The sequence below is a fragment of the Manis pentadactyla genome, chromosome 10, assembly GCF_030020395.1.
Source record: "Manis pentadactyla isolate mManPen7 chromosome 10, mManPen7.hap1, whole genome shotgun sequence".
Lineage (NCBI taxonomy): Eukaryota > Metazoa > Chordata > Mammalia > Pholidota > Manidae > Manis > Manis pentadactyla.
In genome coordinates this window covers 65,802,724-65,816,945 of record NC_080028.1, presented here as the reverse complement: position 1 = coordinate 65,816,945, position 14,222 = coordinate 65,802,724, and positions in this window count along the sequence as shown.

The window sequence follows — 14,222 nt, the reverse complement described above, 5'->3', positions numbered from 1 at the left end:
AGTGTTAATGAGAGGGGGAGACAAGCATATCTCAACCACTTGATCCTCAAATGATTTGCATTTTCCTTTTATTTTGAACAAGGACAAAGTGCCAATGACCTGGAATTTCTAATGGAGAATAAGAAAAATGCCTTGTGCATTTTATACATATAAAAAAATATATATATGTAATTGTATTATCTTTCAAACCACTATGAGTAGAAGAACATCCAGTTTGGTAAAATGTGCAACCTCAAGGCACTGTTTGGGCTTTAAAAAAAAATCTTCAATGTAATACATTAAATTATTGTTCCCTCTCTTCATTTCTTCCCTGGAATAGGATATTATAGCTCTGCCCATTGTCACAAATTTTCCCAAAACCCATAGAAGAAGAAGGCAATCCTGCCTTCTACCTATAAACAACATGAATTATTAAAAATAACAAAACAAAACAGGCACCAGTTGAGCACCCTGTAGTGGAAATGTTATTTTCAGAGTAAGGCCTGATTTCTTTTAAGCAAGGCAAGTAAAAAGAGTGATACAAAAGGAGACAAGGAAGATTTATGCATTGTGACAGGGAAAGAATTGTAGAAAATGTAAGGTTATTATTGACAGAGAGATAGGAAGATGAAATGCTGGATAATTTAATTTCAGTAATCTTTTGAGGGGAAAGAAGGAAATTTATCTTGTTTTACTTGGCCAGAGTAATATAGAGCTAATTGTAGTGTCAATATTGAAATATAGTGTAGAATATCAACATATTTGGGTGCTGTAATCTATCATTAGTAAAAAAAATATATATATATGTAATTGTATTATCTTTCAAACCACTATGAGTAGAAGAACATCCAGTTTGGTAAAGGAAGGGAACACTGAGTGGTTGTGGGAGATAAGAGCTCTTAAATTGGCTTTGCTTTGGATGTTATCAAATATATGCTTTGCTTTAAAAGCAGTAGAGGATGGGATTTTAAATAAATGCCTAATAATCAGATTTAAATTTTTAGTAAAATCATTCAGTGACTAAAATGTAGGATTCAAATGTGACAAGTCTGAAGATTAAAATTCTAGCCAGAAGAGTTTAAATAGTCTATTTATTCACTGTCTTTCTTGGATTCCCATTTGTAACTCTAGGCATTCAAACTAGGGATACAAAATTTTAGTAATATATTCCATTCAGAGGATCATAGTTGCACGGTAGATTGGGGACAGTGGTTGGGGAAATAGGCTGATTACAGAAGGATCAGTGAATTCATTTAGCAACATATGTGCAACCTCAAGGCACTGTTTGGGCTTTAAAAAAAAATCTTCAATGTAATACATTGAATTATTGTTCCCTCTCTTCATTTCTTCCCTGGAATAGGATATTATAGCTCTGCCCATTGTCACAAATTTTCCCAAAACCCATAGAAAGGACCCCTCACCTTCTTGAGTATCTTCCCTCTGCCTCAAGAATAGTCTGTCCTAAATAGTGGCCGATCCTTCAATGAAAGTTCTCACATGAGAAGATATCTGACCCAAATTTGATTGTGTTGTGCAGTCGAGAGCCAGGCCCAATTTAGCTCAGCCAAACCCATTTAAGCCCTGCAGAATCAAATAGAGCACAAAAAAACTGAGAGGAACTGCAGCTGAGAAACAGTTTGTTGGAATAAACCACTGTTTTGTACCTATATTTCATGCATTATCATTTTGGTAAAAAACAATATTGCATCTTTTTTATGGATGAATAATGTTTTTTATTGAAGTATAGTTGATATTCAATATATTAATTTCAAGTATTCAACATAGTGACTTGACATGTCTACATTATTAAATGCTTACTCCAACAAATATAGTTACTGTTAACATAGAAATATATTACAGCATTAATGACTATATTCTCTAGGCTGTAATTTTCATTCCCATGAATAATTTACATTATAATTTATATTTTTGTGCCTCTATCTCCTTCATCTATCCCCTTTGCCCTCCACCCACTCCACCACAGTAACCACCAGGCTCTACTCTGGGTCTACGAGTCTATTTTTATTTTGTTCATTTTAGATTCCACATGTAAGCGAAATGTAAGGTATTTTATCTTTCTCTGCCTGGCTTATTTCACTTCACATACTTCCCTCAAAGTCCATCCATGTTGTTGCAAAAGGCAAGATTGCATTCTTTTTTATGACTGAATAGTATTCAATTGTATATTTGTACTACATCTTCTTTATACTTTCATCTGTAGGAAACTTTTGTTGTTTGTATATCTTGGCTATTGTAAATGATGCAGTAATAAACATAAGCATGCATACGTCTTTTTGAATCAGTGGTTTAGTTTTCTTGGATTAAATTACCACAAGTGGAATTTCTGGGTCATATTGTACTTCTATTTTTAGTTTTTTTTTTTAGATAATTATTTTTTATTGAAGGGTAGTTGACACACAGTATTACATTAGTTTCAGGTGTACAACACAGTGATTCAACATTTATATACATGATAATTCTAGGTACCAGCTATCACCATACCAAGTTGTTACAATATTTTGACTATATTCCTTATGCTATACATTACATCCCGGTTACTTATTTATTTTACAATTGGAAGTGTGTACATATATATATATATATGGCATTTTTTTTGAGGGCATCTCTCATATTTATTGATCAAATGGTTGTTAACAACAATAAAATTCTGTATAGGGGAGTCAATGCTCAATGCACAATCATTAATCCACCCCAAGCCTAATTTTCATCAGTCTCCAATCTTCTGAAGCATAACGAACAAGTTCTTACATGGAGAACAAATTCTTACATAGTGAATAAGTTACATGGTGAACAGTACAAGGGCAGTCATCACAGAAGCTTTCGGTTTTGCTCATGCATTATGAACTATAAACAGTCAGTTCAAATATGAGTACTCATTTCTCTCTTTATTATTATTATTTTAATAAAATGCTGAAGTGGTAGGTAGATACAAGATAAAGGTAGAAAACATAGTTTAGTGTTGTAAGAGAGCAAATGTAGATGATCAGATGTGTGCCTGTAGACTATGTGTTAATCCAAGCTAGACAAGGACAATAAAACATCCACGTATGCAGAAGATTTCTCTCAGAACAGGGGGGGTGAGGTTCTAAGCCTCACCTCTGTTGATCCCCAATTTCCCACCTGATGGCCCCCCTGTGACTTTGCCTGTCTTAGGTTGTTCGTCCCTTGAGGAATCTTACCCGTCTCTGGCTAACCAGTCATCTTCCGGGGCCATACAGGGAAATGTTAAGTTGGTAAGTGAGAGAGAAGCCTTATTGTTTGAAAAGGTTAGCTTTTTACTTCTTTGCATATTTATGCCCTGTGGCTTCTATGCCCTGCATTTGTCTTGAGGTGTCTTTACCACTTGGAATAATTATGATACTCGGTAAATTCGATATGAGGCAAGAATTCTACTTAAAGGTTGTAATTAAGAGGGAAGAAAAAAAGCTATAGAAGTAGCAGGCAGAAGAAAACATGGGAAGATTGATTATTTCTTTGACATATCTTCTTGTAAAGTAACTTCAGCATGTATAGGTTTTAAACTACTAATTAAATTGTGCACACACATTAGCATAATAGGAGTACAGATACATAACCAAAGCATACCTGTAATTACCAGCCATCTCCAGTGAAGCCAAGACAACCAGTTAGGCAATTTAGGCATTTGTGAAAAACTTATCTATGATATGGTGGATATTGTCCAACTGAACTTGAACAGTCTGAGAGAAATCAGACAAATTAAAACAACCCATTCCTGGGGAATGTTCATATCCCATATGTTCTTTTAACAGTAAATAGTCTGTAGTTGTAAGATTTTGGAGCGCTACAATTTGCACTTCTCCTATTTCTTGGTTGAGTTCCAACAGTATAGATCCAGTCAAATTTGTTGTTTTACTGTATGCACAGGCCAGCTTAGATATCTCCTTCTTCATTCCCATGGCAAGTCCAGGAACTGGTGGGATGAGTGCATCTACACCTGTAGCAGTGCCTGGTTCTTTGTTGCGGTTTTTTGATGATCATCTTCTGGCCGGGGTCTTCCCGAGAGTGCTGATGTTGGAAGTTCTTTATCATATCGTATCTTAGTTGATTTTCTGGGTAGCCCAATTAGGCTTTGATCCTCTGTATAAACACAAACAGACCCTTTGCCTACACTTTTATATGCCCTTTATATCATTGTGTAGAACTCATTGGAGGTCACCACACTGGAACTGCTTTTTTTTTTTTTATCATTAATCTACACTTACATGACGAATATTTTGTTTACTAGGCTCTCCCCTAAACCAGGTCCCCCCTATACACCGCTTTACAGTCACTGTCCATCAGCGTAGCAAAATGTTGTAGAATCACTACTTGTCTTTTCTGTGTTGTACAGCCCTCCCTTTTCTCCCACCCCCCCATGCATGCTAATCTTAATACCCCCCTTTTTCACACTCCCCCTTATACCTCCCTACCTACCCATCCTCCCCAGTCCCTTTCCCTTTGGTACCTGTTAGTCCATTCTTGAGTTCTGTGATTCTGCTGCTGTTTTGTTCCTTCAGTTTTTCCTTTGTTCTTTTACTCCACAGATGAGTGAAATCATTTAGTATTTCTCTTTCTCCGCTTGGCTTATTTCACTGAGCATAATACCTTCCAGCCATGTTGCTGCAAATGGTAAGATTTGCCCTTTTCTTATGGCTGACTAGTATTCCATTGTGTATATGTACCACATCTTCTTTATCCATTCATCTATCGATGGGCATTTAGGTTGCTTCCAATTCTTGGCTATTGTAAATAGTGCTGCAATAAACATAGGGGTGCATCTGTCTTTCTCAAACTTGATTGCTGCATTCTTAAGGTAAATTCCTAGGAGTGCAATTCCTGGGTCAAATGGTAAGTCTGTTTTGAGCATTTTGATGTACCTCCATACTGCTTTCCACAATGGTTGAACTAATTTACATTCAAACCAGCAGTGTAGGAGGGTTCCCCTTTCTACACAGCCTCGCCAACATTTGTTGTTTGTCTTTTCAATGGCAGCCATCCTTACTGGTGTGAGGTGATACCTCATTGTAGTTTTAATTTGCATTTCTCTGATAATTAGCGATGTGGAGCATCTTTTCATGTGTCTGTTGGCCATCTGTATTTCTGTTTTGGAGAACCGTCTGTTCAGTTCCACTGCCCACTTTTTAATTAGGTTATTTGTTTTTGTTTGTTGAGGCATGTGAGCTCTTTATATATTCTAGATGCCAAGCCTTTATCGGATGTGTCATTTTCAAATATATTCTCCCGTACTGTAGGGTTCCTTTTTGTTCTATTGATGGTGTCTTTTGCTGTAAAGAAGCTTTTCAGCTTAATATAGTCCCACTTGTTCATTTTTGCTGTTATTTTCCTTGCCCGGGGCGATATGTTCAAGAAGAGGTCACTCATGTTTATGTCTAAGAGGTTTTTGCCTATGTTTTTTTCCAAGAGTTTAATGGTTTCCTGACTTACATTCAGGTCTTTGATCCATTTTGAGTTTACTTTTGTATATGGGGTTAGACAATGGTCCAGTTTCATTCTCCTACATGTAGCTGTCCAGTTTTGCCAGCACCATCTGTTGAAGAGACTGTCATTTCACCATTGTATGTGCATGGCCCCTTTATCAAATATTAATTGACCATATATGTCTGAGTTAATGTCTGGATTCTCTAGTCTGTTCCATTGGTCTGTGGCTCTGTTCTTGTGCCAGTACCAAATTGTCTTGATTATTATGGCTTTATAATAGAGCTTGAAGTTGTGGAGTGAGATCCCTCCTACTTTATTCTTCTTTCTCAGGATTGCTTTGGCTATTTGGGGTCTTTGGTGGTTCCATATGAATTTTTGAATTATTTGTTCCAGTTCATTGAAGAATGTTGCTGGTAGTTTCATAGGGATTGCATCAAATCTGTATATTGCTTTGGGCATGATGGCCATTTTGATGATATTAATTCTTCCTAGCCATGAGCATGGGATGAGTTTCCATCTGTTAGTGTCCCCTTTAATTTCTTTTAAGAGTGACTTGCAGTTTTCAGGGTATAGGTCTTTCACTTCTATGGTTAGGTTTATTCCTAGGTATTTTATTATTTGATGCAGTTGTTGTGAATGGAGTTTTCTTGATTTCTCTTTCAGTTTGTTCATTGTTAGAGTATAGGAAAGCCACAGATTTCTGTGTGTTAAATTTGTACCTGCAACTTTTCTGTATTCTGATATCAGTTCTAGTAATTTTGGAGTGGATTTTTTAGGGTTTTTTATGAACAATACCATGTCATCAGCAAATAGTGACACTTCAACTTCTTCTTTACCAATCTGGATTCCTTGTATTTATTTGTTTTGTCTGATTGCCGTGGCTAGGATCTCCAGTACTACGCTAAAAAACAGTGGGGTGAGTGGGCATCCCTGACTAGTTCCCAATCTCAGAGGAAAAGCTCTCAGCTTCTCACTGTTCAATACAATGTTGGCTGTGGGTTTTTCATAGATGGCCTTTATTATGTTGAGGTACTTGCCCTCTATTCCCATTTTGCTGATAGTTTTTATCATGAATGGATGTTAAACTTTGTCAAATGCTTTTTCAGCATCTGTGGAGATGATCATGTGGTTTTTGTCTTTCTTTTTGTTGAAGTGGTGGATGAAGTTGATGGACTTTCGAATGTTGTGCCATCCTTGCATCCCTGGGATGCATCCCACTTGGTCATGGTGTACGATCCTTTTGACGTATTTTTGAATTCGGTTTGCTAATATTTTGTTGAGTATTTTTGCATCTACGTTCATCAGGGATATTGGTCTGTAGTTTTCTTTTTTGGTGGGGTCTTTGCCTGGTTTTGATATTAGGGTGATGTTAGCTTCATAGAATGAGTTTGGGGAGGGATCGGAAGATGGCGGCATGAGTAGAGCAGCGGAAATCTCCTCCCAAACCACGTATATCTATGAAAATATAACAAAGACAACTCTTCCTAGAATAAAGACCAGAGGACACAGGACAATCCAGACCACATCCACACCTGAGAGAACCCAGCGCCTAGCGAAGGGGGTAAGATACAAGCCCCGGCCCTGCAGGAGCCTAGTGTCCATCCCCCCAACTCCCGGTGGGAGAAGAATAGGCAGAGCAGGAGGGAGACGGAGCCCAGGACTGCCGAACACCCAGCCCCAGCCATCCGGGCCAGAGTGCAGTCACAGTACGTGCCCAGGGGGCCCTGGCTACTTGGGAATCAGGGCAGCAAGAACAGTGAGTGGGCACCGGAGGCCGGGCGCCGGAGGACATAAGAAAAGCCAGCGAACAATTTTTTTTTTTTTTACTTAAAATTTTTTTTTCTTTTGTGGTGGTTGTTTTGTTTTGGCAGGTGCTTTTTGGAAGTCTTAAAGGGACAAGGCAGGACAATTAATCCAGAGGTTGGGAATCCGGGGATCTCTGGGCACCCTAAACCCTGGGCTGCAGGGAGCAGGAAGGCCCCTTATGGAGATAAATAGCCTCCCAGCCGCTTCCCTTCCAACGCGACTCCACCACTTTGGAGCAGCTGCCCGAGCCAGGCCACGCCCACAGCAACAGCGGAGATAAACTCCATCGCAGCTGGACAGGAAGCAGAAACCCTGTCTGCACGCAGCTGCGCAGCACAAGCCACTAGAGGTCGCTGTTCTCCCAGGAGAGGAGGGCCACAAACCAACAAGAAGGGAAGTTCTTCCAGCCATCACTCGTCCCAGCTCCGCAAACTATTCCTATCACCATGAAAAGGCAAAGCTACAGGCAAACAAAGATCACAGAGACACCACCAAAGAAGGAGACAGACCTAACCAGTCTTCCTGAAAAAGAATTCAAAAAAAGAATCATAAACATGCTGACAGAGATGCAGAGAAATACGCAAGAGAAATGGGATGAACTCCAGAGGGAGATCACAGATGCCAGAAAGGAGATCACAGAAATGATACAAACACTGGAAGGGTTTATAAGCAGAATGGATAGGATGCAAGAGGCCATTGATGGAATTGAAACCAGAGAACAGGAATGCATAGAAGCTGACATAGAGAGAGATAAAAGGAACTCCAGGAATGGAACAATATTAAGGAAATGTGTGACCAATCCATTGATCCATTGATTATTTAGGAGCGTTTTGTTAAGCCTCCATGTGTTGTGAGCCTTTTTGCTTTCTTTGTACAGTTTATTTCTAGTTTTATGCCTTTGTGGCCTGAAAAGTTGGTTGGTAGGATTTCAATCTTTTGGAATTTACTGAGGCTCTTTTTGTGGCCTAGTATGTGGTCCATTCTGGAGAATGTTCCATGTGCACTTGAGAAGAATGTGTATCCTGTTGCTTTTGGATGTAGAGTTCTGTAGATGTCTATTAGGTCCATCTGTTCTAGTGTGTTGTTCAGTGCCTCTGTGTCCTTACTTATTTTCTGTCTGGTGGATCTGTCCTTTGGAGTGAGTGGTGTGTTGAAGTCTCCTAGAATGAATGCATTGCATTCTATTACCTCCTTTAGTTCTGTTAATATTTGTTTCAGGTATGTTGGTGCTCCTGTATTGGGTACATATATATTTATAATGGTTATATCCTCTTGTTGGACTGAGCCCTTTATCATTATGTAATACCCTTCTTTGTCTTTTGTTAATTTCTTTATTTTGAAGTCTGTTTTGTCTGATACCAGAATTTCAACACCTGCTTTCTTCTCTTTGTTGTTTGCATGAAATATCTTTTTCCATCCCTTGTCTTTAAGTCTGTGCGTGTCTTTGGGTTTGAGGTGAGTCTCTTGTAAGCAGCATATGGATGGATCTTGCTTTTATATCCATTCTATTACTCTGTGTCTTTTGATTGGTTCATTCAGTCCATTTACATTTAGGGTGATTATTGAAAGGTATGAATTTATTGCCATTGCAGGCTTTAAGTTTGTGGTTACCAAAGGTTCAGGGTTAGCTTCTTTTCTATCTTACTGTCTAACTTAACTCGCTTGTTGAGCTATTATAAATGCGGTCTCATGATCCTTTATTTCTCTCCCTTCTTATTCCTCCTCCTCCCTTCTTCATAAGTTGGGTGTTTTGTTGTGTGCTCTTTTTAGGAGTGCTCCCATCTAGAGCAGTCCCTGTAGGATGCCCTGAAGAGGTGGTTTGTGGGAGGCAAATTCCCTCAACTTTTGATTGTCTGGAAACTGTTTAATCCCTCCTTCATATTTAAATGATATTTGTGCTGGATACAGTAGTCTTGGTTCAAGGCCCTTCTGTTTCATTGCATTAAGTATATCATGCCATTCTCTTCCGGCCTGTAGGGTTTCTGTTGACAAGTCTGATGATAGCCTGGTGGGTTTTCCTTTGTATGTAACCTTTTTTTTCTCTCTGGCTGCCTTTAATACTTTGTCCTTGTCTTTGACCTTTGCCATTTTAATTATTATGTGTCTTGGTGTTGCCCTCCTTGGATCCCTTGTCATGGGAGTTCTGTGTACCTCTGTGGTCTGAGAGGCCATGTCCTCCCCTAGTTTGGGGAAGTTTTCGGCAATTATTTCTTCAAAGACACTTTCTATACCTTTTTCTCTCTCTCTTCTTCTTCTGGTATCCTTATAATGCGTATATTGTTCCTTTTCGTTGGTCACTCAACTCTCTTATAATTCTTTCATTCCTGGAGATCCTTTTATCTATCTCTGCATCAGCTTCTCTGCATTCCTGTTCTCTGTTTTCTAGTCCATTAATGGTCTCTTGCATCTCGTCCATTCTGTTTTGAAGTCCTTCCAGAGCTTGTTTTATTTCTGTATTCTCCTTCCTTAGTTCTTGCATATTTCTCTGCAAGTCCATCAGCATGATTATGACTTTTGTTTTGAATTCTTTTTCTGGAAGACTGGCTAAATCTATCTCCCCAGGTTCCTTTTCAGTGGAAGATGTAGCAGATGCCGAAGCTGTCTGGGTTAGTCTTGTCTGGATCATATTTTTTTGCCTTTTCATGTTGACAGGTGCTATTTATTGTCAGCTGGGAGGGCCAAACTTTTCACTTGCTACTGGTCTTTCTTTACTGGGACAACTGCGACCCCTAGTGGCTTCTGTTGGGTAATTGCGTGTAGGCTGGGTCTTTGTGTCTTGCCCGGCCGATATGGAGTGTTCTCCCTTTCTGTGGGCGGGGTTTGCCTTAGGCTGTTTCTCTGCTTTTGCAGCGCCGGGAGGGGTAATGGACACGGGGGTGGCTGTTTGGCTGTTTACCTCTGTGAGGGGTCTCAGAGCTGTTGCCCAGGGGGTTAGTGCACCTAGTTTTCTCTGTAATTTCCAGCCACTGGGCTGTGACCTGTGTTGTTTCCATCTAGCTGTTAAGTCCCTGTCCCTTTAAGACTTTCAAAAAGCACTCGCTTTTCTTTGTCACAGGGGCATCAGCTTTGGCACCTGCTCAGAGGTCTTGCTGCCCTATTTCCCTAGTTTCTAGCCCTCCATGCATGCACTGTGTCTGAGCTCTGGTGCGGGTGGCTGGGGCTGGGTGTTTAGCAGTCCTGGGCTCCCTCTCCCTCCTGCCGGGAGCTGAGGGAAGGTGTGGTTGGGTCCCACGTTGCCAGGGCTTGTATCTTACCCCTTTCACCAGGTGCTGGGCTCTCGCACATGTGAATGTAGTCAGGCTGTTGTTCTGTGTCTTCTGGTCTCTCTTTTAGGATTAGTTGTATTTGTTGTATTTTCAAAAATATATATGTTTTTGGGAGGAGATTCCCACTCTCCTACTCACACTGCCATGTTGGCTCCACCTGTGTTTTTAGTTTTTGAGGAACCTCCATACTGCTTTCCATAGTGGCTAGGTCAATTTATATTCCGAACAACAATGTAGGAGGGCTTCCTTTATTCCACATCCTCACCAAAACTTATTTCTTGTCTTTTGGATAAGTAGGCATTCTGACTGGTGTGAGGTTTATCTCATTGTGGTTTTCATTTGCATTTCCCAAATGATCAGTGTTGTTGAGCATCTTTTCATGTGTCTGTGACCCATTTGTATGTCTTTTTTGTAAAAATACCTATTCAGGTCCTCTGCCCATTTTTATGTCAGATTATTTGTTTTTTGGTGCTGAATTGTGTGAGTTCTTCATATATTTTGTATATTAGCCCTTTATTGAGTATATTATTTGGAGATAAAGTATCCCATATAGTGCCTTTTGTTTTATTGAGGGTTTCTTTTGCTGTACATAAGCTTTTGAGTTTGATGTAGTCCTATTTGTTTTTTATTTTGCCTTTGTTTCCCTTGCCTAGGGAGATGTATCCAGAAAAAAATTACTCATGATTACTCATAGATTCCTGCCTAGGTTTTCTTCTGTGGGTTTTATGAAGGCATGTCTTAGAATTAGGATTTTAATTCATTTCAAGTTTACTTTTGTGTATGATGTTAGACAGTGATCCAGGTTTTATTCTTTTGCATGTAGTTGTTGAGTTTTCTCAACACCAGTTATTGAAGAGACTGTCTTTTCCCCATTGTATAATCTTGCCTCATTTTTATATATTAATTGACCAAATATGTATTGGTTTATTTTTGGCTGTCTATTCTGTTCTGTTAATTCATGTATCTGCTCTTATGCCAGTATCATACAGTTTTAATCACTGTAGCTTTGTAGTATAGCTTGAGATCAGGGAGCATGATACTCCCAGCTTTGTTCTTCTCAAGACTGCTCTAGCTGTTTGTGGTCTTCTGTGCTTCTATATAAATTTTAGGATTATTTGCTCCTAGTTTATTGAAAACTGCCATTGGTATTTTGATGCAAATTGCATTGAATCTATTAATTGCTTTGAGCAGGATGGACATTTTGATAATATTCTTCCTATCCATGAGCTTGGGATAGCTTTTCAGTTATTTGTGCCTTCTTTAATATCTCTCATGATGTCTTACAGTTTTCAGAGTACAAGTTTTTCACCATCTTGGTTAGGTTTATTCCTAGGTATTTTATTTTTTTAATGCAATTTTAATTGGAATTGTTTTCTTGATTTTTCTTTTTTGCTAGTTTGTTATTAGTAACTAAAAATGCAACAGATTTCTGTATATTGATTTTCTATCTTTCAGCTTTGCTGAATCCAGTTATCAGTTATAATTGTTTTTGTTGGAGTCTTTAGGATTTTCTATATATATAGTATCATGTTATCTTCAAATAGTGACAGTTTTACCTATTCTGTACCAAACTGAATGCCTTTTATCTCTTTATCTTGTTGATTGCCATGGCTAGGATTTCCTGTGCTATGTTGAATAACAGTGGTGAGAGTGGGCTTCCTTGTCATTTTTCAGATCTTAGAAGAAAACTTTTCAGCTTTTCACTGTTGAATATGATGTTAGCTGTGGGTTTGTCATATATGAACTTTGTTATGTTGAAGTATAAGCATGTTCCCTCTAAATCCACTTTGTTAAGAGTTTTTTGATAGTTGCTCAATTTTGCGGGATGCTTTTTCATTATCTATTGAAATGATCATATAGTTTTACCCTTTTTTTGTTAATGTGTTGTATTACATTGATTGATTTACAGATATTATACCATCCTTGCATCTCTGGAATAAATCTCACTTTCTTGTGATGAATGATCTTTTATATGTGTTTTTGAATTTGGTTCACTAAAATGTTCAGGATTTTGCATTTATATGCATCAGGAATATTGGTCTGTAATTTTCTTTTTTTGTAGTGTCTTTGGTTTTGTTCTTAGAGTAATGCTGACCTTGTAGAATCACTTTGGAAGTATTCGTTCCTCTTCAATTTTTTTTGAATGCTTTGAGAAGGATAGGTATTAATTCTTTAAATGTTTGGTAGAATTCATCCCTGAAGCCATCTGAACCTGGAATTTTGGTTGTTGGCAGTTTTTTGATTACCTATTATATTTCATTACTAATAATTGAAAAGGCTTTCTGTTTCTTCCTTGGTCAGTCTTGGAAGATTGCATTTTTCTAAGAGTTTATCTATTTCTTCTAAGTTGTCCAGTTTATTGACATAATATTTTATAGGATCTCTTAAAATTATTTGAATTTCTGTGGTGTCAGTTGTAACTTCTTTTTCATTTCTGATTATATTTCTGTCCTCTTTATTTATTTCCTTATAGTTCTGGTGAAGGATTTATCTATTTATCTTCTTGAAGAGGCAGCTCTTGGTTTCATCGATTTTTTTCTATTTTTTTCTTATTAACTATTTTATTTATTTCTGCTCTAAACTTTATTATGTCTTTGGCTTGCTTTGTTTGTTATTGTTTTTCTAGTTCCTTTAGTTGTAAGGTTAGATTGTTGATTTGGGTTTGTTCTTCTTTCTTAAAAAACTCCTGTATTGCTATGAACTTCCCTCTCATAACCACTTTTGCTGTGTCCCCACACAATTTGAACCATTATTTATATTTTAATTTGTCTCCATGTATTGTTTAATTTCCTCTTTGATCAGTTCATTTATTATTAGAAGCTTTTTGTTTAGCATTCATGTGTTTGTGTTTTTCCAGTTTCTTTTTTTGATTGATTTCTAGTTTCATACTACTCTTGTCTGAAAAGATACATGAGACAATTTCAGTCTTCTTAAATTTTTGTGACTTGCTTTATGTCCTAACATGTGATCTATTCTGGATAACATTCCATGTACATTTGAGAAGAATGTGTATTCTGCTGCTTTGGGATGGATTGTTGTATATAACTGTTAAGTCTATCTGCTCTAAGGTGCCATTTAATGCCACTGTTTCCTTAGTCATATTCTATCTGGATGATCTATCCATTGATGTTCTTGCAGTATTAAAGTCCCCTGCTATTATTATATTGCTGTCAATTTCTCCCTTTAGGTCTGTTAGTATTTGATGTACACATACAGGTGGTCCTATGTTGGGTGCATAAATATTTACAATTGTTATATCCTCTTATTGGGCTGATCCCTTTATCATTATGCAATGTCTTCTTTATCTCCTGTTACTTTCTTTGTTTTGAAGTCTATTTTGTCTGATATAAGTATTGCTACTCCTCCTTTTTCATATCTTCTGTGTGCATGGACTATCTTTTCCCAAAACTTCCCTTTCAGTGTTTATGTATCTTTAAGTCTGAAATGAGTCTCTTGTAGGCAGATGGGTCTTCTGTTTTCAACCATTTAGTCACCCTATACATTTTGATTGGTGCATTTAGTCCATTTAAATTTAAATTAATTATTAATAGGTTTATACTTACAGCAATTTTGTTAACTGTTTTCTGGTGGTTTTTGTGGTTCATTTATGTTCCTTTTTTCCTTTTTTTTCTCTTTTCCTTTGTGATTTGATGGTTGATAGTGTTAATCTTAGATTCTTTTTTTTTAACTTTTTGTTTCTGTTATAGGTCT